At 47.4% G+C, this 26,724-nt stretch overlaps 1 pseudogene; it reads left to right on the forward strand.

Annotated features, from left to right (window-relative positions):
- Positions 1 to 26,724, forward strand: part of LOC147693644 (NACHT and WD repeat domain-containing protein 2-like) — a 56,094-nt pseudogene that overhangs the window by 16,096 nt on the left and 13,274 nt on the right.

Raw genomic sequence — 26,724 nt, forward strand, 5'->3', positions numbered from 1 at the left:
TTTCGGAGGGGATCCAGCGAAATGTTTTCCTGAGCATGCGAAGAATGTTAAAGCAGGAAGAGGATACGGCGTTGACTTGTCTGTTCATGGAGAGTGAAGAATCCAGGATGACGCCAAGGTTCCGTGCGTGGTCTGTCGGGATGGGTGCTTTTCCGAGGGCTTCCGGCCACCAGGAGTCGTCCCATGCGGAGGGAGATGTACCTAAGATGAGGACTTCTGTTTTGTCTGAATTCAGTTTCAGACGGCTTTGTTTCATCCATTCGGCGACTTCTTTCATTCCTTCGTGTAGGTTAGTTTTGGCGGTGCTGGGGTCCTTGGTGAGAGAGAGGATCAGTTGAGTGTCGTCCGCGTAAGAGATGATGTTGAGGTTGTGTTGGCGGGCGATGGTCGCGAGGGGGCTCATGTATACGTTGAAGAGGGTGGGACTGAGTGAGGATCCTTGAGGTGCGCCGCAGATGATTTCAGAGGCCTCGGACTTGAATGGTGGGAGGCGGACTCTCTGGGTTCTTCCGGTGAGGAACGAGGTGATCCATTCCAGTGCTTTTCCTTGGATTCCGATGTTTTTGAGGCGTTGTAAGAGGGTGTTGTGGCAGACTGTGTCGAAGGCTGCAGAGAGGTCGAGGAGGATGAGGGCGACTGTGTCTCCATTGTCCAGTAGAGTTCGAATGTCGTCTGTTGCTGCGATGAGGGCGGTCTCAGTGCTGTGTTTGGCTTGGAAGCCAGATTGTGAGGGGTCGAGGTATTTGTTGGCTTCGAGGAAGGCGGCGAGCTGGTTGTTGACGGCTTTCTCGATGACTTTGGCCGGGAATGGAAGAAGCGAGATGGGGCGGTAGTTTTTGAGTTCGGTGGGGTCTGCTGTTGGTTTTTTCAGAAGGGCGGTGAGTTCAGCGTGTTTCCAGTCTTCTGGGAAGGTAGCGGAGTTGAAGGAGCAGTTGATGACGTCTCGGAGGTGCGGGGCTATGACGGAGTCTGCTTTGTTGAAGATGTGGTGAGGGCATGGGTCTGTGGGGGATCCTGAGTGGATGGAGTTCATCAGGCGGATGGTGTCCTCAGTGGAGATTGGGTTCCAGTCGTTAAGGGTGTTTACGGGGGGAAGATGGTCAGCAGATGGTAGGGTGGGTTGGCTTCCGGGTTGGTTGTCAAAGCTGTTGTGGATGTCAGCAATCTTGTTGTGGAAAAAAGAGGCTAGGGAGTCGCAGAGGGTTTGAGAGGGGGTGATGTCGTTGGAGTTGGCCGAGGGGTTGGAAAATTCCTTGACGATGTTGAAAAGTTCCTTGCTGTTGTGGGCGTTGTTGTCAAGTCGATCTTTGAATGCTGTTTTCTTGGCTTTTCGGATCAGTTGGTGGTGAGTACGGGTGGCGCTTTTGAAGGCGTCCTTGTTGCTGGTGGATGGGTCTTTTTTCCAGGCCTTTTCAAGGGAGCGGCACAGTTTCTTGGACTTCTTGAGATCATCGTTGAACCATGAGGCCTTCTTGTTGCCAAGTTTGTGTTGACGTTTCTTCAGTGGTGCTAAGGTGTCGGCGGTGTTGGATAACCAAAGGGTGAGGTTGGAGGCGGCTTCGTTGGCGTTAGAAGAGAGGGCTGGGGAGGTTTGAAGGAGCGATGTGGAGATCTGATCCGTGGTGATTTTGTTCCAGTTTCTTTGTAGAGTTGGTTGGAGGTGGATGATGGGTTTCGGCTTGTTGTAGGTGAAGTGAACGCAGCTGTGGTCAGTCCAGGTGAGATCCGTAGTGTGGCTGAAGGAGACATGGTTGCTGGAGGTGAAGATGGGGTCGAGTGTGTGACCTGCGATGTGGGTGGGGGAAGTGACCAGTTGTTTAAGTCCGAGGTTGGCGAGGTTGTCTAAGAGGGTGGCGGTGTTGCGGTCGTTGATCTTTTCAAGGTGGAAGTTGAGGTCTCCCAGAAGGATGTAGTCTTTGGAGGGGAGCGCGTGTGGAGTGATGAAGTCCGTGATGTCTTCACTGAATTTAGCGCGGGGTCCTGGTGGTCTGTAGAGGAGGGTGCCTCTGAGAGTTGTCTTGGGGTCGATGTGGATCTGGAAGTGAAGGTGTTCGGAGTTAGCGAGGTTGGCGTCAGAGCTGGTTGAGATGCGGATGGATTTCTTATGGACGATAGCGATTCCTCCTCCTGTATGGTCGGTGCGGTCCTTGCGTGTGATCTTATAGTCATCAGGGATAGCGATGGCGATGTCAGGGGCGGAGGAAGCGTTCATCCAAGTTTCCGTTAGGAAGGCGACGTCAGGAGAGATGGTGTCTAGGAGGTTCCAAAGGTCAATGGCGTGCCTGTGGACCGAGCGGGTGTTGAGAAGGATGCATTGTAGGTGGTTGGGGTCGGGAGTCTGTGGTGTGGTTGTAGCGGAGATGTTGTCGGTGCCGATGAATTTGCAGGAGTAGCAGGAGAAAGGTCCATGGGTGTGTCCCGGAGCGGCTTGGGCGCAGTTGGGGGCGCGACCAGGGTTTAGGGCTAGGAGGGTGGCGGCATCGTAGGTAGTGCGGGGGGGCTGGGCAGCGCGAGGGGCAGGGGGTCTGGCGCTGGGCGCGGTCCAGGCGCGGACGGGCGTAGACGGGCTTACCTTTGGCGCACCTTCGGCGCGGGTTGGGCGCGGTCGCTGCGCGTGGACGCTGCGCGCGGGAACTACTGTCATATATGGATAGTGGAGGGGGAGGGGCGAGGGCGGCTCAGCTGGGAGGCGTGGCGGGCTCAGGGGAACACAACAACAGCAGTATCAAAATGGAGGGGAGGTCAGAGCAGGGCGCCGGGGGAAATCAAACACAACAATGCAATCTAAGCAATCTAAGCGCTGTGGGATAAATGCGCTATGAAATAACGAAGCTTACTAAAAATTGGAGCTATGCAAATAATACAATTTGGTTACAGTGCGCTATGCAGATATCACTATTTGGTTAAATGCAGCAATACGATACCACGCTGTGAGGAGCAGCGAGGGGAGCGATCACTCAAGGCGGAAGCAGCGAGTGAATCACGGCGCTGCGAGGTTTGGGGAATGCTTTTCAGTGCTTGTGGGAGGGCGGCTCAGCTGGGAGGCGTGGCGGGCTCAGGGGAACACAACAACAGCAGTATCAAAATGGAGGGGAGGTCAGAGCAGGGCGCCGGGGGAAATCAAACACAACAATGCAATCTAAGCAATCTAAGCGCTGTGGGATAAAAGCGCTATGAAATAACGAAGCTTACTAAAAATTGGAGCTATGCAAATAATACAATTTGGTTACAGTGCGCTATGCAGATATCACTATTTGGTTAAATGCAGCAATACGATACCACGCTGTGAGGAGCAGCGAGGGGAGCGATCACTCAAGGCGGAAGCAGCGAGGCAGGGGTCCCCTGTACCCTGGGTTAGAGGCTGGCGCTGGGCGTACCCTTGCATAGGTAATTATATAGCGCTTTCCATACCACGAGAGTGACCTAAAGCGCTTATGCAGAAGCAGAGCATTAGTACCAAACTCATTCATAAGCCAGGACTGACTAGGACCCTGTGCTAGTGAGACAGGGCGAGCAGCTCTCGGCTGGGGAGGTGCTGTCTGAGGTGAGCTCCACAGCACAGAGGCACAAGGGAGACCCTCTCAACAGGAGTGTCAAGAAGAGGTCAGCAACGTTGTGAACTAGTCAGCTAGAGCGACAGCGCCCTCAAAGAGGGACAGACACCAGCGACAGCACCCTGAAAGAGGGACAGACACCAGCGACAGCACCCTGAAAGAGGGGCAGACACCAGCGACAGCACCCTGAAAGAGGGGCAGACACCAGGGACAGCACCCTCAAAGAGGGGCAGGCAGCAGGGACAGCAGCCAGACGAAGAGTTGACAACCCTTTTAAACGGGGTCAGAACCGCAGTGGCCCGGAGCAGAGAGACGTATGCGGGGACAGGAAGCGGGAGTAAGCATGAGCACCCACGTGGCCTGGAAGAAGAGGTAAGCAGCACCGAGGACTGGAAGCGAGGGGGGGGGGGGCAGCACAATTTGTGACGGAGCAAACAGCGGAGCGTCTCGGTCTCAGAGTCTAAGAAATACACTAGAACCTTAGCTCCCATCCACGCGGGACTTTTTAAGAAATATTATCTAAAGCGAGAAAGAGGGTCGAAGGGATTATATGGGATAGTTACAATAAATCTATTTTCAAAAGCTGAACAATGTGCGAGGCCTCGAACAGTGCCAGACATTGATTCCAGCTCGCATTTGTTGGAGCTGTCTTCTTAAGTCGCTTTTTTTTATTTTGTAATCAATGCACTTTCTGCTTAAAATATTTTATATTGAAAGATTTAAGCAGACACGTTTTACTTTGTACTTTTCCCCTGTTTGTAACGAGTGCCTCCGGGGGCCTCTTCTTGGAGTATCTTTGTGTATAGTGCAGAGTAGTGAGTGTGCAGAGTAGTGAGTGTGCAGAGTAGTGAGTGTGCAGAGTAGTGAGTGTGCAGAGTAGTGAGTGTGCAGAGTAGTGAGTGTGCAGAGTAGTGAATGTGCAGAGTAGTGAGTGTGCAGAGTAGTGAGTGCTAGAGAGTGCAGAGTGACTAGGGAGTGCTAGAGAGTGCAGAGTGACTAGGGAGTGCTAGAGAGTGCAGAGTGACTAGGGAGTGCTAGAGAGTGCAGAGTGACTAGGGAGTGTTAGAGAGTGCAGAGTGACTAGGGAGTGCAGAGTGACTAGGGAGTGCAGAGTGACTAGGGAGTGCTAGGGAGTGCAGAGTGACTAGCTAGGGAGTGCAGAGGGAGTGCAGAGTGACTAGCTAGGGAGTGCAGAGGGAGTGCAGAGTGACTAGCTAGGGAGTGCAGAGTGACTAGGGAGTGCAGAGTGACTAGGGAGTGCAGAGTGACGAGGGAGTGCAGAGTGACTAGGGAGTGCAGAGGGAGTGCAGAGTGAGTGCAGAGTGACTAGGGAGTGCAGAGGGAGTGCAGAGTGACTAGGGAGTACAGAGTGACTAGGGAGTGCTAGAGAGTGCAGAGTGACTAGGGAGTGCTAGAGAGTGCAGAGTGACTAGGGAGTGCTAGAGAGTGCAGAGTGACTAGGGAGTGCAGAGTGACTAGGGAGTGCTAGGGAGTGCAGAGTGACTAGGGAGTGCAGAGTGACTAGGGAGTGCAGAGTGACTAGGGAGTGCAGAGTGACTAGGGAGTGCAGAGGGAGTGCAGAGTGACTAGCTAGGGAGTGCAGAGGGAGTGCAGAGTGACTAGCTAGGGAGTGCAGAGGGAGTGCAGAGTGACTAGGGAGTGCAGAGTGACTAGGGAGTGCAGAGGGAGTGCAGAGTGACTAGGGAGTGCAGAGTGACTAGGGAGTGCAGAGTGACTAGGGAGTGCAGAGTGACTAGGGAGTGCAGAGGGAGTGCAGAGTGACTAGCTAGGGAGTGCAGAGTGACTAGCTAGGGAGTGCAGAGGGAGTGCAGAGTGACTAGCTAGGGAGTGCAGAGGGAGTGCAGAGTGACTGCCGAGATTAAGCTAATGGCAATGTAAATGACACTGCCATTTATTTATCTGTTTTCAAAACCAACACATAAATACAAATGTTGTCATTTACAATGCCAATAGCTCTAACTTTTCCAAAGGTGAAACCATTGCATTGTAAATGCCTGTTTTCTGCTTTATAGTGGTTTGGGGGAACAAGCAACATGGACTAGGAGTTGGAGGGAAAAAAGGAAGATGGACGGGGAGAGTGGAGGGAAAATAGCCACACAGACGGGGGTGAGGGGGAAGAGGAACACAGAGGATAGTAGAAAGGAAGAAGCTACACAGACTGGTGGTGGGAGGGAAAGAAGCAACACGGACCAGTGGTGGGGGGGTGGGGGAGAAGCAACGTGGACGGAGAGGTGGGAGGGGAAAAAGTAACATGGAGGGGTTGGGAGGGGAAGAAGCAACATGGACGGAGAGGTGGGAGGGAAAAAAGCAACATGGAGGGGGTTGGGAGGGGAAGAAGCAATGTGGACGGAGAGGTGGGAGGGGAAAAAGTCACATGGAAGGGATTGGGAAGGGTAGAAGCAACGTGGACGGAGAGTTGGGAGGGGAAGAAGCCACATGGACCAGTGGTGGGAGGGGAAGAAGCAACATGGACGGAGGGGTGGGAGGGAAAGAAGCCACACGACCAGTGGCGGGAGGGGAGGAAGCATCATGGAGGGGTTTGGGAGGGGAAGAAGCAGCACAGACAGAGGTGTGGGAGGGGAAGAAGCAAGATTATTTTTTAATGTACCTCAATCGCAGCACTAGCAGCAGAAGGACCCTGATTGAGATGAAGCAATTAAAACTTGGTCCATGCTTCAGCCGAAAGAGGAGGAAGTGAATGCCAGCCAGCAGCACCCAATTAGAAGGCAGCAAATGAGAGGGACAATTAAGCCCACAAATGGTAGGCAATGGGTGGGCTCCAAGCACCAACACAATATCTCTGGCAAGCAAGAGCCAATGAGCTAGCGTATACTCAGGTAGGCGACACCTAAAAATGGTAAGTTTTCTTTCCTCATTCTCTCCCTAGAAAGGCACTTATATCTACCTGCAATAATATTTAATTTGCGTGTTTTCCAGAACGCTGCCTGCAAGAGATATTTAAGGTACTTTCCCACGTAGGCCCCCAGAAAGATCCTCTACGCCCAAAACGAAATTTACGGATGTAAAATTCCCTCATACCTGCAGAATTGCCACATTCACAAATGCACATTAGACATCTAACATTTTGCCAATCCTGTATATATGAATCATGATTATGAATGTCTCTGTGCAGCCATTGTGTGACTAGGGCCCTGTGCTAACACATTTTCCCATCGACACAGAATGGGAAACCCCCTTTCGTACATCAGCCCCTTGGTACACACATGCTTTGTGACTGGGCTCTTGGAGTGGGATCAGATAAGCAGGGCTGGCAGAGGGCAGGGTTGCTTCTCAGAATTGTTCAGTCCTAGCTGCAGACATGAACACATAGTGCTTGCATTCCGGGCTGCATTTATTGAGGAAACCGCTATAAAGCCTTTTGTTTAAGCTCCTTGTGTTGTCTACTTGAAATAGTGTAATCTGCTTCTTGCAGGAGCCGCCTGCAGTGAGGTCAGTTTCCGATGGGGAAAGTGTGTTCTTCTGCTTGCTTTGTTTGCTAGTTTACGGTGATTGGTTGTTTTTGTAGACCCTGCCTCTGCTGTTATCACTTTTTCATTAGTCAGCAGCGAGTTCTCCTGCATCCCGGATACTCTTAAATTGCTGATTGGGAAGACGTCAGCTCCCAGCAGGGGCGTGGCTAGCAATGGTGCAGCAGGTGCAGTGGCACCAGGGTGACAGGTGCCACAGCAACGAAAATAACGTTTTCTGCTCCTAAACAAGCAGGTGCCAGAGGGGCTTTTCCCTTACTCTTTTGGGGGCCTGTGACACCACTGGCTCCAGGGAACCTGCCGTCCCAGCTTAGAAGAGGACAAACATGGTTTTCGGGATTTGGGGGTCCGCACTGAGAAATATCCCGCATTGTCTGTCCCCACAGAGCTCCTTGCATCAGTAAACGTTCATGTTGGGACATTGTGTGATCTTGAACATTCTCTTTGTGACTGTGGACGAGAACTGTATTTAGATTTCAATTAATCAATCAAGGTTTCAAGCCTGTAATGTACTCTGTGGCCTGTGTGATTACCAGGTGGTTCAAGGCCCCAGTGAAAATATCATTTGCACCAGTTTACACCAGTGTGCACGAGTGCAATATAATGGGGACTAACGAGTACAAACAGGTTTTCTTCCATTTAGTGTTTATTAATCCCCCTTACACAATGTGCATAGTGTAAAGCTCCTTAAAGTCAATTGCACCCTTCACTGGGAGCTAGTGGACATCTTTCAGAGAGCTCCTTCCATAGTCTGTTTCCAGATGTGGCAGAGCTCTGGTGTTTTGCTTTGCATCGTCTTGAGTTTCAGGTGTTCTGCTCCAGTATATCTCATACACAGAGCTGCAGCGAATCGTGTTCTGATGAAGGTCGATGCTCTTGCTCGACTGAAGTTCTAGGCGGGGTCATTTGGACCAGTTCAGCTGATGGTTTCACCACTGCCTTGACTTGGGGATCAAAGAGAGTTCAGCATCAGCAAGGATGCCCAGGTGGACAGGTCTTCTCGGATATGTGTCCAGACTGATGCCCTTCTGCCAGTTGTCCTCAGGCCACAGTGAAGATAATACAAGAGGTTTTGGTCTCTGAAAACCCCTGAAGTTGACGTGCAAGAACCTAAATCTTCAGCCACTGAGTATTTATAATGCATAAGTGAGTGCTTGTAAAATTAGAAATTGGAAGACACGGAGCGGATTACTGATTGCATTGCAATTTTATTTATATAGTGCTTACTACCCCTGATGAGGTGTTGAAGTGCTTTTGGGCGAGTAGCACGCTACTCCAGAACCCAAGGAATTAGTGGTGGATTTGTATAGGGAAATATAAGTTGCTCATCTGAGCGGTGGACATGTGAGTCTGTCAGTTGGATTGAATAGAATAAAGGAGGGATAGAGGAGAGAAGATTCTAGCAAGTGTGATGTTTTATGATCTCACTAATAACCCTTTCTAGACTCTTCCCTCCTCTATCCCCCCTTTGACTCATCCCAAACCTTATCTAATATCTGATTCATCCACCACACACAGTACTATTGTTGTCTCTCTCCAACCTACAACCCACAAACCCTCCCCCAAAGAACAAGGTTATAATAATTAGAATAAGAAAACAGATGCATGAAATACCACCAGTGCTGGTCCGGAGGAGGAAGAGGTAACTTCTAGAAAGTCCATAGGGCATCAGAGGCATGAGTGTCCCACGGGAGCTCATTCCAAAGTTTAGGAGCCGGAAGACTCAGAGGAGACGTAAAAAGAGGAGTGAGAAGTGGAGCATCCAGAGAGGAAGGAAAAGAGGGTGGAAGGGGACGATGAAGAGGTGGAGAAAGAGGAGAGTTGAGCGCTGAACACGGTGATCAGGATATGATGGTGGAAAGAACTGAAGAGGCAGTGAGACTGCCCAAGAATTGTAAAGCTTCTTTAGTGCCCTTGAGACAGCAGGCGAAGTTCAAATGAGCAGTTAAAGGATGATAAAGCTGCAGGTATTCTGCGTTTTCACTTAAGCTATTCAAATGTTGCCCAGGTCTGCAGATATCTGAAAGGAGCCATGGTTGAGGAGGCTTGCAGATGAGCTTGGAAGCTCTGAGAGGAGCTAGGGAATCTGGACAGCCAAGAATCTGAGAAGAAAATTAATCTATCACAGAGTCAGGAGAGATGGAAGAGAGAGGATCAAGAGAAAGGTGGTGAGGGGGAGTTATGTAGGCTCGCTGGACTCTTCCCGTGCCAGTCCAGCGCATGTTCTCTCACTGCCTCAGCTCTTGTGCTGCCTTGATAGGAAATGTGTGCACAAGGATTCATCCACTGACATTCAGACACAAGTGTCAAGATCTCACCCTACTCAAAGATTCAGGGAGACATATATGCTCAAACAACCACAATGTACCTATACCAGGAGAGCTGCAAAGTCATCAAAATATATACGAGATACAACAGTAGATCGCTCATACTACAAACATGTGCAAACAAATGCACATGCACAATATCCATTCACTGAAAAGCTACTACTGCAAACACAAGCATTTGTGTAGCTAGGTTTACCCAGAGCAACAGGGTGAATTGGAAGGACATAAGTGATCTCACTTTTGTCAACATGAGACGATGACTGTGATATCTTGGAGCATTTTCGTTTCATTCCAGTGTACGGTGTACTATAACAACATTTTTTCTTTTCTGAAAGCACAACAGGAATTTGCATATTTTGTTTCTCTGCTCTGGCTCAGTGTCCCTATATCTATGTATATATTTATCGATTGTCCTGGTGAATATCGACTCGCTAAATATTGTGGTGCAAGAGTATTGAGGACAGAATATCGAGGGACAAAAATATCGAAAGGTAAGAACTATAGGAAAGTATAGATGTATTTTCCCTAACTCCACATCCACGTACCTTGAAGATATATGTACCACACAGGTATATAATTTTGGAGTTAGGTCTAGAAAATCTAGATTTACTTACCTGACAATATTTGTTTTGATATTTGTTCCTCAACATTGTGTCCAATCACTATCCTGAGGTCGATATTTAGCGCCCACGCCATATTTATCCCATGGGATGGGTTATGAGGCCAACCTGCTTCCTGAGTGTGGCTTCTGAGCACTTTCATGCCACTAAATGTTTGATAAGGATTGCTCCTACTTTATTCCTAGATTCTGAAAGTGAAAGAAGAGTTCTGAGGGAGAGAGTGTACCCAAAGCTGCGTGAATACTGCAGACAGACACATGGAGTTGAATTTCAGGTAAGCGTTCTAGTCACCTAGGCTTTCTCGGCCTAGTTCCTTTAGCTCCATTGCATTTATTGTGTTCTAAGCATTGACAAACTCCTTGCTCCAGGAGGAGGTGATTATATTGATGTCACTTGCCTGGATACCCTCACGGTGACAAGAAGCGCTCTACAAATCTACTGATTGATTGATTAACTTGTACAGCTGTAGCGCCCTTTCTCAGCCACCTTCCATTACTAACCCTCCACTTTCACCCAATCTTCCCTAACACCCTTTCAATAATGTTGTAGTGAGCTTGCCTGCCTCGCGCTCGCACTGTGAGCAACGCGCGAGACACTGTTCTCGTGCTGCTGCCTACGTCATGTATTTGACAGTTGGTGGCTCGAGCGCCCCATAGTTCACTGCCATTTTGTGCCTGCATGTCGTGCGGGCGGAAGCCTTATTGAGAATAAAGTCTAATCTTTATACCTGACGTCTGGTGAGTTATTACACTCATTATTGGCGACGACGACTAAGGCTTCCGCAACGGACCCGCTTATTTTACTTAAGCAGTAAAAGGTTTACCTCGTGTGGTGGTGAAATTGACCGGCGATCTGACGCTTGTGGTGGTGAAATTGACCGGCGATCTGACGCCTTGCTGTGTCTCCTGCGCAGTGACAGAACATCGGTAAAGAGAAATCGGCGCTGTTTCTTGACGACGCTGGACCTCCCTCTTCATCTCCCTGCCTGAGGCGACTGCGCACTTTCATGTAAGCCGAGCGTGTGGAAGTCTACGCCCACCACATCAGTTTCCCGGCAGATGGCTGCCTCTTAGTCTTCTTAAAGGGGAAGTCACCGTTTCATCGTGTACTCAAACTCTATGGGAATTTAACGAAAAAATAAGTGTTCTGCTGCACGAACCAGTGTTGTACCATAGAAAAAACATTGATGTGGTTTGTTTTTCACTCATTTGAGGAAACGGTATTTATTAGCACGACATTTATATACATCAGGAAGGGAAGTATAACTTCAAAATACAAAGGGAATTCACGCACAAGCTTTAGACTTATGACAAGTTAGCAATATAATTGACATTGCTGCCCCAGCACAGTGGACTTTTCCCCTGTGCAAGTTCTGTCACAGTTGTGTCTTTTCAGCAGATCAGTTGCTGGGAGATTATAACATACATCGCTATTTTCACTTTATTATAAATGATGCAGTCAATTCACCCTCCGCCTCCATTCCTGGATACTCCCGGGGAACCACCTGTGGCATGGAGAAAATGGTTTGATGCCTTCGAGAACTATTTGGGTGCCATTGGAGCACACAGGTTTAGAGCTGAAAGGAAAACATTTTTGCTTCTTCATTCTTTGGGTTTTGAGGGTAGAGAAACTCTCAAACACTTACCTGATGTAATTGATGAAGGTGGTGAAGAGACTGATGAGTACCAAAACACAGTTAGAAAACTTAAGTTAAGGTATGACAAACAACCCAGTGTTGTGGTCCTGAGGCATAAGTTCTTCAAGAGAGCACAAAAAAACAGAAGAAGATGTCGACACGTATGTTACTGCTTTGAGAAAAATGGTTGCAGAATGCGAATTCGAAAATTTCAGTGAACAACTAGTGCGTGATCAATTCATTAGTAAATGCCTGGATAAATCCATCAGACAGAAGCTATTATCTTTGGAAAATCCCACCTTAGATGAGTCCATCCGCATAGCAAAAAGTATTGAAACATCACAATCCTCTATCAGAGAACTTGAAAGTAAAAATGTTGAATTGGTGACTCCTGTTCGCTTTAAAAATGTGGCGAGAAAAAAAGATTTTCAGCAGAGCAATTTTTTCAAGAGAACTGATATCTGCTTCAGGTGCGGTTATCCTTCACATGCTAGAAGTGGAAGGCCATGTCCCGCGAGGAATGCCACATGTCGAAAATGTGGCAAATTGGGGCACTTTGACAAGGTCTGCCAGACAAGCAAGAAAAGTCCTAACCAAGTTGCATGTATAAAGGACTCAAGTGAAAGTGACAGCGATGATGCCCTATGTGAACTTAAAGACATGGTTCTCGTGGTAAAAGAAGGAGACATAATAACAGGGAATCCTGATGACTGTGTTGATCCTTATGCTATCATTTGTGTTGGTGATAAAAATCTGAGACTTTTAGTGGATTCAGGTGCCAGGATAACAATGATCTGTGAATCCTTATTCAAAGAGAAATGGGGAAATAGACCTTTGCAACCACCTGATCGCGAACCAGTATCCTATGAAGGGAGAAGCATTGAACTTCTAGGGTATTTTGAAGATGTCCTGGTGTTCAAAAACAGGCACATTTATGGGAAAATTTATGTGACTGTCAATGGATTGGACATTCTTGGATGGTTCCATCAAGGTTTGTTCAGTATGATGCTACGTCCTGGAGCAAAGGAACAAATTTTAGTTATTCGTGACCAAACACATGTGGAAGAACTCCTCAATAAATTCCCAAAAGTATTTTCTGGTGAACTTGGAAAAATCAAAGGATTCAAGCACAAGATAAAAATAAAGGATGATGCTGTGCCTGTCAAACACAAAATAAGGAGTGTACCTTTCAGCATCCGGAATGATCTAGAAAAAGAACTCTTGTCTATGCATAAAAGAGGTGTAATAGAACCGATTGAATCCTCAGATTGGTCTTCGGCTTTGGTTGTAGCGAGGAAGAAAAACAATGATCTCAGAATCTGCATTGATCTGCGCAGCTTAAACAAAGTGATTTGGGTGGACTCACACCCATTACCCAACATCACAGAAATGCTAGGTGTAGTTGCGGGGGCTAAAGTTTTCACCAAACTCGACTTGGCCTCTGCATACCACCAAATCGAACTTGACAAAGAGTCACGCCATTTCACTGCGTTCAACACACCATCTGGATTGTATCAATTCTGCCGCATGCCTTGTGGCCTTGCGTCGGCAGCCTCTGTTTTCCAGAGAGTCATGGTCAACCTTCTCAAAGGAATCAAAAGTGTTGCCATATTTCAAGATGACGTCCTCATATATGCCAAGGATCAGCAGGAACATGACCAAGTGTTATCTAAAATATTGTCAATTTTCCAAGAGCATGGAGTTGTACTTAAAAGAGACAAGTGCGTATTCTCTAAAGACAGTGTGGAATATCTGGGTCACACCATTTCTAGTGAAGGCGTCACACCCAAACCCAGTTTGGTCCAAGCAATCGTAGATGCATCAGCTCCTAAAGACAAAGCAGGAGTAAAATCACTTTTAGGCCTCACGGAGTTCTATTCACGATTCATCCAAGACTATGCCACCAACATTCGCCCCATTTCTAAGTTGTTAAAAGACAAAAGTGAATTTGTGTGGGATGAAGAGTGTAGTAAAGCGTTTGATTGGATCAAGGATAAATTGTGCACTGTCAGTGCTTTGAAACCTTACGTGCAGGATGTCCCCTGCACTTTGACTGTTGATGCCAGTAACTATGGATTGGGAGCTGTTTTGACACAGGATGTTTGTGGAAGTGAACATACCATTGGGTTTGCGTCCAGGGTGCTTAGAGAGGCGGAAACCCATTACTCCGTGATTGAGAAAGAGCTTCTTGCATGTTGGTGGGGCATTGAGAAGTTCAAAAATTATCTCTGGGGGCGCAAATTTACTCTCCAAACAGACCATAAACCTTTAGTGTCAATTCTAGGTGATACGAAAGGACGCAGTGCTACTCCCCGCATTGCACGCCTTGCATCCAAGTTATTGCAATTCAATTTTGATGTTGTTCACATTGCTGGTGGCAAAAATGTGAGAGCCGACGCTTTGTCACGTCTACCCTCCTCCACTAGCAAGACCACACCGGATAGTGATGATTGTTGTTATGATGATGGTGAAGACTGTATTATTGCTAGTGTTGAATTGTTACATGTATGTTCTGTGGGGCAAGAAGGTTGGAGGGAAGCTTTAGAAAGTGATCAAACTCTGAAAGAAGTTAAAAAACACATTGTCCAAGGTTGGCCGAGGGAAAGAAATGTTGGTATTGAGTTGCAACCCTATGTGAAAGTGAGTGATGAACTTTCCATCGAAGATGGTCTAGTTTTTAGAACAGAGAAATTGGTTCCCCCCGAGAAAATTAGAGCCACACTTTTAACCAAAGCCCATGAAGGACATCTCGGAGCCACACTCACTAAGCATAGGGTAAGAGAATACTTTTGGTGGCCTCAGATGGATAAAGATATTGATGCCATGGTGCAAGAATGCACTATCTGTTCCTCTAGTGATAAAAGTTTTCGAACAGCCTGTCCCCCGCTCACGCCTATACCTCTTCCAGGTGCGCCGTGGGAAAAACTTGGCATTGATGTGCTAGGACCATTCCACAGTTTACCACATCAGTGTAAATTTGCCATTGTTATGATGGAATATTACACAAAATGGCCAGAGGCTAAGTTTGTATCCAAAGTTGACTCGAAAGAGATCATTTGCTTCATGAAAGAAATTTTCATGAGAGAAGGGTTTCCTCTTTCTATCATTTCCGACAATGGGGTCCAGTTTGTGTCCACAGAAGTGGAAGAATTTCTTAAAGAGTCAGCCATCACTCACCACAGAAGTTCCCTTTACCACCCTCAAACTAATGGTTTGGTGGAAAGACTCAACAGAGTTATTGGTGATTGTGTCAAATGGGCTATTGTTCACAACAAAGAGGTTCCCCAGAGTGTGAGTGCCATGCTGTGGTTCTACAGGACCACCCCACATTCATCCACAGGGGTGTCACCCTTTGAACTACTCAGGGGCAGGAAACCATGCACTGAATTTAGGCCTGCGTGGATGTCCAAATGGTTCAAATCCCATTCCTCTCCCCAAGAAATTGATGAACAGGTCAGGAGAAAAAATGAAAAAACACAATCCAAACAGAAAGAATACTTTGATGAAAGGAAACGGGTGAAATGCAGAGCATTTGCTGTGGGAGACTGTATAAGGATTAAGAAACAAGGGTTTGTAAAGAAAGGTGATGCAAAGTTTGGTGAAATTGTTAAGGTCGACAAAGTCTGTGGATATGCTGTTCGTGTCAATGGACAGCACTGGTGGAATGTCAGCAAGGTGGTAAAAGTTAAAAGTTTTGATGACAAGCTGTTGAACTCTAATTGTGCTAAAAATGTTTCTTGTGATGATTTCCAAAGTGGTACCAGTGTACAGCCATCAGCTCCTCAATCCTCGGTGATGAGGAGGAGCACCAGAGCCTTAAGGGTTCCTATTAGATTCCGTTGATTAATCTCTTTTCCCCTTTTGTTCTCCTGTTCTTCTCTCTTCCCCTGGTTCTTCTCTCTTCTCCTCTTCTCTTCCTTTTCTTCTCCTTTTAGGGAAAGGAGATATGTAGTGAGCTTGCCTGCCTCGCGCTCGCACTGTGAGCAACGCGCGAGACACTGTTCTCGTGCTGCTGCCTACGTAATGTATTTGACAGTTGGTGGCTCGAGCGCCCCATAGTTCACTGCCATTTTGTGCCTGCATGTCGTGCGGGCGGAAGCCTTTTTGAGAATAAAGTCTAATCTTTATACCTGACGTCTGGTGAGTTATTACAAATGTCCTCCATTTCCAGCATGTCATGCTAAGCCCCAGGAATCAGAAAAGCACGCCATCCTGTCTCTCAATAATAATAATCTATATTTGTAAAATATTCCATACTCCTCAAAGCATACCAATATCTACTCTTTTGTCAGAAAGTGCAAGTTAAAGTAGCCAGCATAGCTATAATGGTTGTATTATAATGTATAATGAACTCTTCCTTGATACCAAGTAATAGACATTTGAGAAATCTGAAATCACTCACAGGTTAAGAGAAAGGCTAGCGCTATTGGTCACTGTCTATGCCAGTGGTTCCCAAACTTTTTAGATCTGTGGCTCCCTTGACCTAATTGGCAGTTGGCCGTGGCTCCCCACCATTTTTTTTCCGGTGGGGGGGATGTAAGCCTGACGTCGGGAGTACTTCCAATTTTCTCCCTAAAATTAATTGGGATGAAGGAATGTAAAAAAAACAAACTACAAGCCCAAGAATGCACTATTAACAGCTAAAAAAACAGCCAACGAGCAGCTATATGTTTGCCTGTTCTGTGCATTAAAGGAAGCTTGCATTGTTGCAACCTCTGCTGTATCTGTTTTATGGTCAGTTAATGACGCTTTGTGAAAAAGTCTGCTAAAAGCATGTTCTATTGATTCCCTCATCCTTTTAGTTTCTTCACCTCTTGTTGCTGCCTTTCCTCTTCGGAGATTCTTTTGCTCCCCTCTCTCTGCTTTGCTTCTCTTCCCCCTTTGATTCTTTCACACTTTGTTTTACCCAGTGTATTCCTTCTTCCACCTGCTACTTGCCCTAGTTTTCTCAGACTGAAAGTCTTGGTGTCACTTTTAGTTTCATGTATGTCTCATCCCTCTGCCGCACTCCTCTTCCCAGAAATAAAACACATGTGGCCCAGTCTGGGGTGATTTAACAGCCTCTCCGATGCCCAGTTTGCTGCAGTCTGAGCTGAACTTATATCAGCGCTGCGATTTCTCGTCCAAGGTAGTAAAGAAGCGCTAGCTAGTATAAGAAATAGGGTAGTACCAGTTCCAGATAAGGTACTGATACTCTTTTAATTTGGGAGGCCTCTTGTACCATACCTGCACCAAGAAGGTGTTGCAGTATAAGACTGCCACAAGAGAACTTCTACTTTTTGCTACTATTTTAATATAAATGAATGTGCATGTAATATGTTAATCTTTTATGCTGCATGACTAACAAGAGCAGCACAATCTCTCTGAATAATGTATTGAACAACATAGCTAGTGTAAGGTATAGCCAAGAGGGTAAGAAGACCGACCCCTTCACTTGCACAAGTGGAGTAAGGCAAGGTTGTATCCTTGCGCCCTTTTTGTTCTCCATTTACATTAATTCGCTGGAAAAAGACCTGCTTAATCTCAAGGTGGACTCACCCCAAATTGGTCATCGTGCGGTACCTGTGTTATTATACGCCGATGACGCGGTTCTGCTTGCTAGAACCCCCCTAGGCCTGCAAAAACTGATTGATGGGTTTGTCAGATTTATGGACAAACTAGACCTGGCAACTAATCTGGAAAAATCCTACATCATGTCCGTCGGAAAACCTACAAAAGGATCTTTTTCCTTTCACATTGGGTCGCACAAAATCGACAAAGTCCAGACCTTTTCGTATTTGGGGGTACTATTTGATCATCACCTCACTTTTAAACCCTTGGTCGAAAAACATTCTACGAAACTTGCAGCTTCAGTAGGAGCTATCATGGGATACGGGCAAAGACTGGGAAAATGGTCCCCGGAACAAATCTTGAACCTTTACAGGGCAATTTGTTGCGCGAAAGTCTCCTATGGCGCAGAAGTGTGGGGCTTCTTGGACAGTAAAGCCCAGCAGATACAGACTGAAGAAAACAAATTCATGAGGAGAATTTTGAAGGTCCCTCAGAGTGTACCGGCCCACATAATCCATGAAGAACTAGGAGAACTCTTCATAGAAGATAAAATCAAAATTAAACCCCTCCTGGCATGGGTCAAAATATGGACTAACCCAGAGGCCGCCCTCACAAGACAAATCATCGAGGACTGCCTCAAAAAAGATAAAGGTGACATCATCCCTTGGCTGAACTATGTAAAGAAATCCCTAGCCGAAATCGATTGCATAAACTTTTTCACATCCCCAGACTCCATAACACCTGAGAGTAAATCATTGGTAAAGAACCTCTTCTTGGCACAGCTCAAGCTATTAAGAGCAGAAAAAGAAAATTGTAAACCCACAAATTCCACCTATAACGAACTCACAGCAAAGCATGGAATGGAACCTTATTTAAGAGTCATGTTTAATGCCCAGGACCGCTTTGTCATGACACGGTTCAGACTAAACATGCTACATCATATTCTTGCGGTCCCGGCAGGGTTTACTCACACACTGGCGGAGAAGGGTACCTGCGGCTGCGACCACAGGTCTCCGCAGGATACCCTTCATTTCGTCCTATTTTGCCCATTTTATACTATGCCTAGACGTAAGTTCCTGGTGGGGATTTTGAAAGACATAAAACCTAAACATGCAAGAACGGCTCTGAGATTCCTACAGGAAGCAGAGGACGCATATACCCTCTTTTGCACCATAAATTTTATTCGTGTAGCGATAAGACTAAGAAATACTAGAGAAAATTGACCATTGACATTTGCCTGTTCCCATGATGAGTCAAATTGCACGAACATTTTAATCAAGGACTCCCGTATTTAGTGATTTATTTATGTGTTACACTAAAAGCTTTTTATGTGTGTATTTTATGTGTGTATTTTGTATCTGTGCTTTTATGGTGTCTTTTTAAGAACCGAATAAAGATTATAAATTGAATTGAAATTGAATTGTATTATAATGTATAATGAACTCTTCCTTGATACCAAGTAATAGACATTTGAGAAATCTGAAATCACTCACAGGTTAAGAGAAAGGCTAGCGCTATTGGTCACTGTCTATGCCAGTGGTTCCCAAACTTTTTAGATCTGTGGCTCCCTTGACCTAATTGGCAGTTGGCCGTGGCTCCCCACCATTTTTTTTCCGGTGGGGGGGATGTAAGCCTGACGTCGGGAGTACTTCCAATTTTCTCCCTAAAATTAATTGGGATGAAGGAATGTAAAAAAAACAAACTACAAGCCCAAGAATGCACTATTAACAGCTAAAAAAACAGCCAACGAGCAGCTATATGTTTGCCTGTTCTGTGCATTAAAGGAAGCTTGCATTGTTGCAACCTCTGCTGTATCTGTTTTATGGTCAGTTAATGACGCTTTGTGAAAAAGTCTGCTAAAAGCATGTTCTATTGATTCCCTCATCCTTTTAGTTTCTTCACCTCTTGTTGCTGCCTTTCCTCTTCGGAGATTCTTTTGCTCCCCTCTCTCTGCTTTGCTTCTCTTCCCCCTTTGATTCTTTCACACTTTGTTTTACCCAGTGTATTCCTTCTTCCACCTGCTACTTGCCCTAGTTTTCTCAGACTGAAAGTCTTGGTGTCACTTTTAGTTTCATGTATGTCTCATCCCTCTGCCGCACTCCTCTTCCCAGAAATAAAACACATGTGGCCCAGTCTGGGGTGATTTAACAGCCTCTCCGATGCCCAGTTTGCTGCAGTCTGAGCTGAACTTATATCAGCGCTGCGATTTCTCGTCCAAGGTAGTAAAGAAGCGCTAGCTAGTATAAGAAATAGGGTAGTACCAGTTCCAGATAAGGTACTGATACTCTTTTAATTTGGGAGGCCTCTTGTACCATACCTGCACCAAGAAGATGTTGCAGTATAAGACTGCCACAAGAGAACTTCTACTTTTTGCTACTATTTTAATATAAATGAATGTGCATGTAATATGTTAATCTTTTATGCTGCATGACTAACAAGAGCAGCACAATCTCTCTGAATAATGTATTGAACAACATAGCTAATAAAAGTAAACAGCTTCAAGCATCACAGAGTTTTGAGATATAAAATAGAGATTTGAAGTTCAGCCTTTCTTAAGCAATGAAGAGGGAATAGCAAATAATTTTATTGGATGTATGACGTTACAACCCATGCTTTTACCACGCATGCCTTTACAAAGCGGTTTTAACAACGCATGCCTTTACAACGCATAGTGCTTTGGGGCGCTGGATAGTGAATAGTTTAATTTACTATTCCAACTCCAGTCCCCGTGGATAGTAGGGAAGGTGTTGGACAGTAAATTAAACCTATTCCCTATCCTAGCGCGCCCCCCCAGCGCAATGCGTTGTAATGGTTTGCGTTGTAAAAGTTGTGTCGTAAAGGCACTGCGTGGTAAAAGTTGTGTTGTAAAGGATGTTTCCCAATTTTCTTTGACTGAAGATTTGCACAGAGGAGCAGTCTCGTTTTGGAGCTGGTGACTACAGTCTCCTATTGTCACTAATATGGAGAAATATACGGAGGGAAGAATGAGAAACTGCTTTCACTGAGGCTGAAAAGGATACCGGTTATTTCAGTTTTATTACATGCTTCCTGTCTTGCCTTGGCAGAGGATCAGACTGGGCAATTAATCATGGCTGCAATACGGCCCCCTATTTCCACAGTGAGTTTGCCCACTGGAATTTCTGGCTTATGAAATCCAGTGCTCGTTTCTTCACAAGAACAAAGTGCGAGGACAACAGCCAGCATAAATAACTAACGTGCTGTGTGAAGTTGTATCTGATTGAGAACGGTCTATAGCCCATAAAGGTACAGAACCTAGAAAGCTAAATATAGCAATCACTGTAAGTTGTTATAAAAATTACATCCAGTGGTCAGTAAATTCATCACCCAAAAAAACCTTGAAATCGGATTATTTCTTTTATTTAGTATGAAATTTATATAAATATTTTTTCTTTTTATAACATTTGTATTATATATATATATTTCTTTTTTTCGTTTTATATATTCATTTATCATATGACTGATTTACAGTTCATAAACATAAAACTTTAAAAACAGTTACAGACAAACATTAGGTGTACGACAAACAAATGGTGTGGGCAATACGCCAAGGTATCTGAATCAGTTTTTGAAATCTCTCTCTTGATTGGAAATGTCACGAGTCTTTGTTAATCCCCCCACATAACTCTCGTTCCCCAGGAAGCTTTACTCCACCAGAAATTTCATACATATGCACCTGTTTTGCGAGCTGCCGTGCTCATTAAGAATGCTGTCCTGTTGTCCGAAAAGACTGCGGGCCACTGCACATTGTTAAACAGTAACTGTTAATTTTTGTCCCTTTCAAACTCGACATTTCAAAATAAATGTAGTCAATGAGAGAGCAGTGTCAGCCCTCTTACCTACTTGTAGTGAAGAGGGTCCGAGAGGCGTGGCAGAACACGGGCAGCAATAACACGAGTCAATCATAGCTGTGAATGCTGAAGCTACGTGAAAGCACGTACGCGCGTATGGTGGCAGTGCACTCCTGGGCCAAACCATGTTCCCTGATTATGAAGGAGGCATTTGTAACTCAACGCTGTTTTTTGCTGTGACTGGAATAAGCTTTACTTGCAGCCTTCAGGCTGAAAGGTAGGGTGTAAAAAGATGCACACTTTTTTATGAGACCACATTCTCACAACAGCTTGAAACCAAGCTTCCTCATCACACGGCCTCATGGTATCTTTCCCACATTGTGCGCGGCGCCCCTGGCTGCTACTAACCGCGCACCAGGGTGCCGCGTCGCACAGTTTGGGAACCACAGGTTGTAGTGTCTTAGCGTGGACACGTTCTAGTGTTCTAGTGTGATGTAACATACTCTACACCCACCCACCACAGACGTCATGGTGTCACATGACGCTGCCAATAAAAGAGGCCGAGCGCAAGTGCTCGCGACCTTTCATACTACCCATTCCTGGTGTCTGTGTCCCTCATTGCTGCGCCTGACATGCGGGCCTAGGCCCTCCACTTTCATCATTACAATGGCGACGAGGTCGGTAGTGCAACCCATGCGTGCCACTACCCTACACTGAGGAAAAGGGGGAGAGAGCTGCCCGCCTGAAGGGCATCCCCTGCAGCAAGGTGCAGCGAGCCGAGAAGCCGGTGAGCACGTCGGAGCACAGCAGCCACCAAGAGGCTAACAGCATGCCGACCGAAGCCACCCGCGTCAGCCGCCACCAACATGTGCCACCAGGAATGAGCGGACCGCCCAGAGCCCACCTGAGACGGCCGCGAAGCAGTGACCCCCCGGAGAGGTGTACCGGCCGGGCGGAGGCCGCGACAGAGCATCAGGCCCGTCGGCCGAAGGTGAGCCCCAGGGGCGAAGTGACTTTAAATAAACTGAGCCCAATCATAAGCAGGACCAGCGGAGCCTACCCGTGGCCTGCCTGAGTCATCCCCTGCCCCCGCCGCGTGTGTGACTGTAAGCGGCGGGGCCCAGAGACAAGCGACTGCGTGAGGGAGAGTGCGGCCGGACCCGCAATTAACATAATCAACGAGGGGGAGGGAGCGGAGTAGCTAACCGTCTCCCGACCCCCCTCGCTACGTGGTCCGGGCCAGCGGAGTCCACCCGCGACCTGCCGGCGGCACCCCCAGCGAGGAAAGACTCAGCAGCGCCAGCGGAGCCCACCCGCCACCTGCCGGCGGCACCCCCAGCAAGGAAAGACTCAGCAGCGCCGGCGGAGCCCACCCGCAACCTGCCGGCGGCGCCCCCAGCGAGGAAAGACACTGCAGAGCCTGCGGAGCCCAACCGCGGCCTGCGAGAAGCATGGCAGGTCTCCGCCGCGCAGCGAGTGCTAGTTGAAGCTGCTGCGGCGGGAGACCGGAGAGTGGAGCCTGCAGGGCCGGAGAACTTCCAACATTTAATTAGGCAGAGCCGGCGGAGCCCACCCGCGGCCTGCCTCGAGCGCCCCCGCCCAGGGAGGAGTGACAGGAGCGACTGAGGGAAGCATCAACACCCCCCCCCCCCGCCCGCGTGAGGACTGCCGAGGCTGCCGTGGGCTGGGAGGGGAAAGCAGGAGAATGAGGAAGCGCCGCGATCTAATGTGCCCCACCTCCATGTGAGGAACAAAGTGCCTGCAAGCGGCCAGCGCCACCAGATTAAACTTAAAATGTGTATAAAAGAAACTTTAGTGTGCGCAAGAGCACGGACAACCAGCAAGACACTGAGCATGGTTTCCCCCCCCCCCCTGCACATACCCACTGAACTACCTTGCCTTCATACCTATGCCTCCTGCCCCCACCAGTAAATAAGAAAAGGGGACAGACTTACTAGGAAGGCAGCGCGGTGCCCAGCAGCAGCTCCAGCCCTGTGCACCCATGGACAGAGACTCACCAGTTCACTGCAGCAGTTCCAGCCCCCTGTGCACTGAGAGTGAGGGACAGACAGTAGAGTGCACAACACAGGCAAGACAAGAGCCACAAGGCAGGCTGCTGCTAAATTGGAATCTACCGCCATCTAGTGGCCAAAAGGAAAAGTGCACCTGCCTCAATAAGAAAGAAAACAAGCATTGCACAACACAAAATAAATCAGCAGCAGCAAGGGGTAACGGACTGAGTAAAGCTCACAAGGAGAATTGAATCTCATGCAGCAAGCAAGTGTGCAAACACGCACGGAAAAAAACCACACGCACCAGCAAGGAGTCGGCAGACGCCACTTCCAGAGTGACGTGGGGAGAGGCACTGACGCCTCACCAAGAATCCAAGCATGGACAAAACGTCTGGAGAAAACGACTGCCAAGCACTGGAGGAACGATCAAGGAAAAGACTGCCGCGATCAGAAGACGGAGAGTGCAGTGACTCCTAGTGGCCACAGGTGTTCACCGCAGCATCAACTACTCCCGCCAACGGTCCGAAGCAGCAAGTAACTGACGCCAGCCGAAGCAGCAAGTACCCAACTGTCCAAAGCAGCAAAGTACCGACGTCAGCCAAAGCAGCAAGTAATCGACGTCAGCCAAAGCTGCAAGTAACCAAAGACACGCAACAAGTGTCCGAGAGCCCTGGAAAGTACGTGCGCAGATAACGCGCCACGTGGCAACGCACAGCCACCTCAAGATGAAAGAAGGGCACAGGTAACGCCACAGGGCAGAACAGTTACCGGAGACGACCACTAGGCGTGGCGCCCCCCAGAAGCCGATCCACAGAATGATCGCGTACCAAGTATGACCCGCGACAAGACCCCCAAACAACGCAAGAAAGTGCTAACGCACCAAGTCCGACAGGACGACCGAAGAAACCTGCCAAACTTCGGCAGAAGTGGGCCGCCAAACGGCCAGGACGTTCAACCTAGACAAGGTCTAGGAACACCATCCCACGAACGTCACCAACAAGAATCTAGAGAAGAGGGTTCGCGACACCAACTTTGGCAGCTGAGGAAGAAGGAGGAAGTGTGCCTGTCGGGGACAAAACCAGGAGTACACATGCAGCGGGCGCGCCCTGCATGGAGGAGCCAGGTCAGGAGAGAAGATGCAAGATCGGACCAAGTGATGTCGCGAAACAGCAAGGAAGAAAAGGAGAGATCCGAGTGGCACATCTGCCACCGCGAAACCGCAAGGAAGAAAAGGAGAGATCCGAGTGGCACGTATGCCACCGTGAAAAGAAAGGAAGAAAAGGAGAGACGCGTGGCACCTCTGCCACTGCTAGAGCGGAAGGAAGTATATCCACGTGGCCGTTGCCACAGTGAAAGAGCGGAAGGAAGTATATCCACGTGGCCGTTGCCATAGTTAAGAATGGAAGGAAGTATATCCATGTGGCCGTTGCCACAGTTAAGAATGGAAGGAAGTAAATCCACGTGGCCGTTGCCACAGTTAAGAGTGAAGGAGAAGTCAGTGTGAAGTAGGTTCCCACAGTGGATCCAAGGCTGAGTCTGGTACGTAACCATCATTCCACGGCGAACAACAGGAACTCCAACCGCGCCCGTTGCCACGGAAGTCAGCAACAGAAAGACTGCGAGGACAAAGGGGCTGTCCAGTCGTCTACAGACTGTTTCCATCGAGCACCACCAACCGGTGCCTATGCGGACTAAGGTTCCCCGAAACAGATTGAACTCCATCTGCCAATTCCAACCAGCGGCGGATAGAAAGGCATGGCGGAAGCTGAACACTTCACTGCATCCTGAGACGTGTTATTTTCCCCAAATGTGAATTCTGAAGTCGGGTCTTTGCAATGGTTAAAAAGGGGAGTGATGTAGTGTCTTAGCGTGGACACGTTCTAGTAATGCTGAAGTTGGGTCTTTGCAATGGTTAAAAAGGGAAGTGATGTAGTGTCTTAGCGTGGACACGTTCTAGTGTTCTAGTGTGATGTAACATACTCTACACCCACCCACCACAGACGTCATGGTGTCACATGACGCTGCCAATAAAAGAGGCCGAGCGCACGTGCTCGCGACCTTTCATACTACCCATTCCTGGTGTCTGTGTCCCTCATTGCTGCGCCTGACATGCGGGCCTAGGCCCTCCACTTTCATCATTACACAGGTCTATGAGGATACGCAGAAAGAAGAGGATGAGTGGATGAATCAAACTGAAACCCTCTCTTGCCTTTGACATTTCCCTCCTTGTCAAGGGATTTATCCGCATCACACAAAAGAGGTCCTCATCTAGCGAGTCAGAAGAGATCCCGGCAGCCATCTTGGTGGAGCAAATTTCATGCTCAGCAAATTCCTTGCTACAACAAATATCGTCAGAACAAGAGTCTGTGTCAGAAGCCGACTGAATCTTTCAGACTGCAGGAATCTACCTATTTTCAAGTTTCCAGCAAATTCTTGAGTAACCCTGTTGGTGTTTGAAGATATCTTTTCCCAACTTTATGGGTGCTTCAACCCAGTAATATTTATTTGCTGTATTTTATTTACTATTTCAACTGAGATATTTTGTGGATATTTGTCTTTGGCAAAAGACATACATTTTGGGAAATGTAAGATAATTATAAAATGTTTTAATTCTCTCATGTGATGGTTTTGATGCAAATCACTACTCAAATTCTTTACTTGGCAAGATGAGAAAAGGATTTGTAGAAGACAAAGTACTTAACCACACCCTTCTAGCATTTTAGATGAAAAATATGTATCAAGGAGTTTTTTGAGTTATTTTGTTTACAGGGTCAGAACAATAATATTGACCGAAAGAGAGCTTCATGCAACACAGACGACTACACAGTACTAGTAGGTACATTGTTTTTAGTCTTAGACGAGACAAGAATATCTGGTACAAGATTGCAGTTGTAGGAAATACATCTTGTTTGTCATAGGATTTTACGGACAGAATCGAAGGTAAAATATTCACTGTTAGAAATGGGGGTCTCTAGTTGGCAGAGGTAGGTACCTTTGACCAAGTAGGGGCCCTTGCTTCTAGTCAGGGAAAGGGGGTACACTCCTGGATAACCCCTGCTCACCCCCTTTTTAGCTTGGCACAAGCAGACAGGCTTATCTCAGAGGCAGTGTGTAATGCATGTGTGAACACATACAGTAATACAGTGAAAACACTACAAATGGACACTACACCGGTTTAGAAAAATAAGTAATCTTTACTAGACTTAACACAAGACCAAACAATAAAAATAGACAATACTGTAATCAAAATAAGTCTTTAAAATGGTAGAAAATAGCTTAGTTCAATGTAGATGGTAAATGCCACACTTTAATCTCAAAGTACCTGGGATGCGTCACGCAATACAAACAAAAGGGTCGCAGGGAAGTTGATGCGCCGTTCCTTACACTCAGGGGAGTGGTGCGTCGGTTCCTTACTGCAGCGCAGGAGAGGTGATGTGTCGCTTCCTTACTGTGCAGGGAGTTGATGCTTCGTTTCTTACTGCGGCCTGGTGAGGATGCGACAAGATGGCGCCTCGATGCGATGTGGCGATCAGGTGCGATGTGACAAAATGGCGTCTTCGATGCGATGCGACAACTTGGATGCGATGCGTGCACGCCCAAAGGCTGTGCAGCGACTCCGTGAACTCTTGAGCCGCGACAGTCCCTGCGACGTGCTTCTCCAGTGATGCGACAGCGACCTCTACGGCGGTGACACGCTTCTCCCGTGA

Source organism: Lissotriton vulgaris, chromosome 8 (assembly GCF_964263255.1).
Source record: "Lissotriton vulgaris chromosome 8, aLisVul1.2, whole genome shotgun sequence".
Classification (NCBI taxonomy): domain Eukaryota; kingdom Metazoa; phylum Chordata; class Amphibia; order Caudata; family Salamandridae; genus Lissotriton; species Lissotriton vulgaris.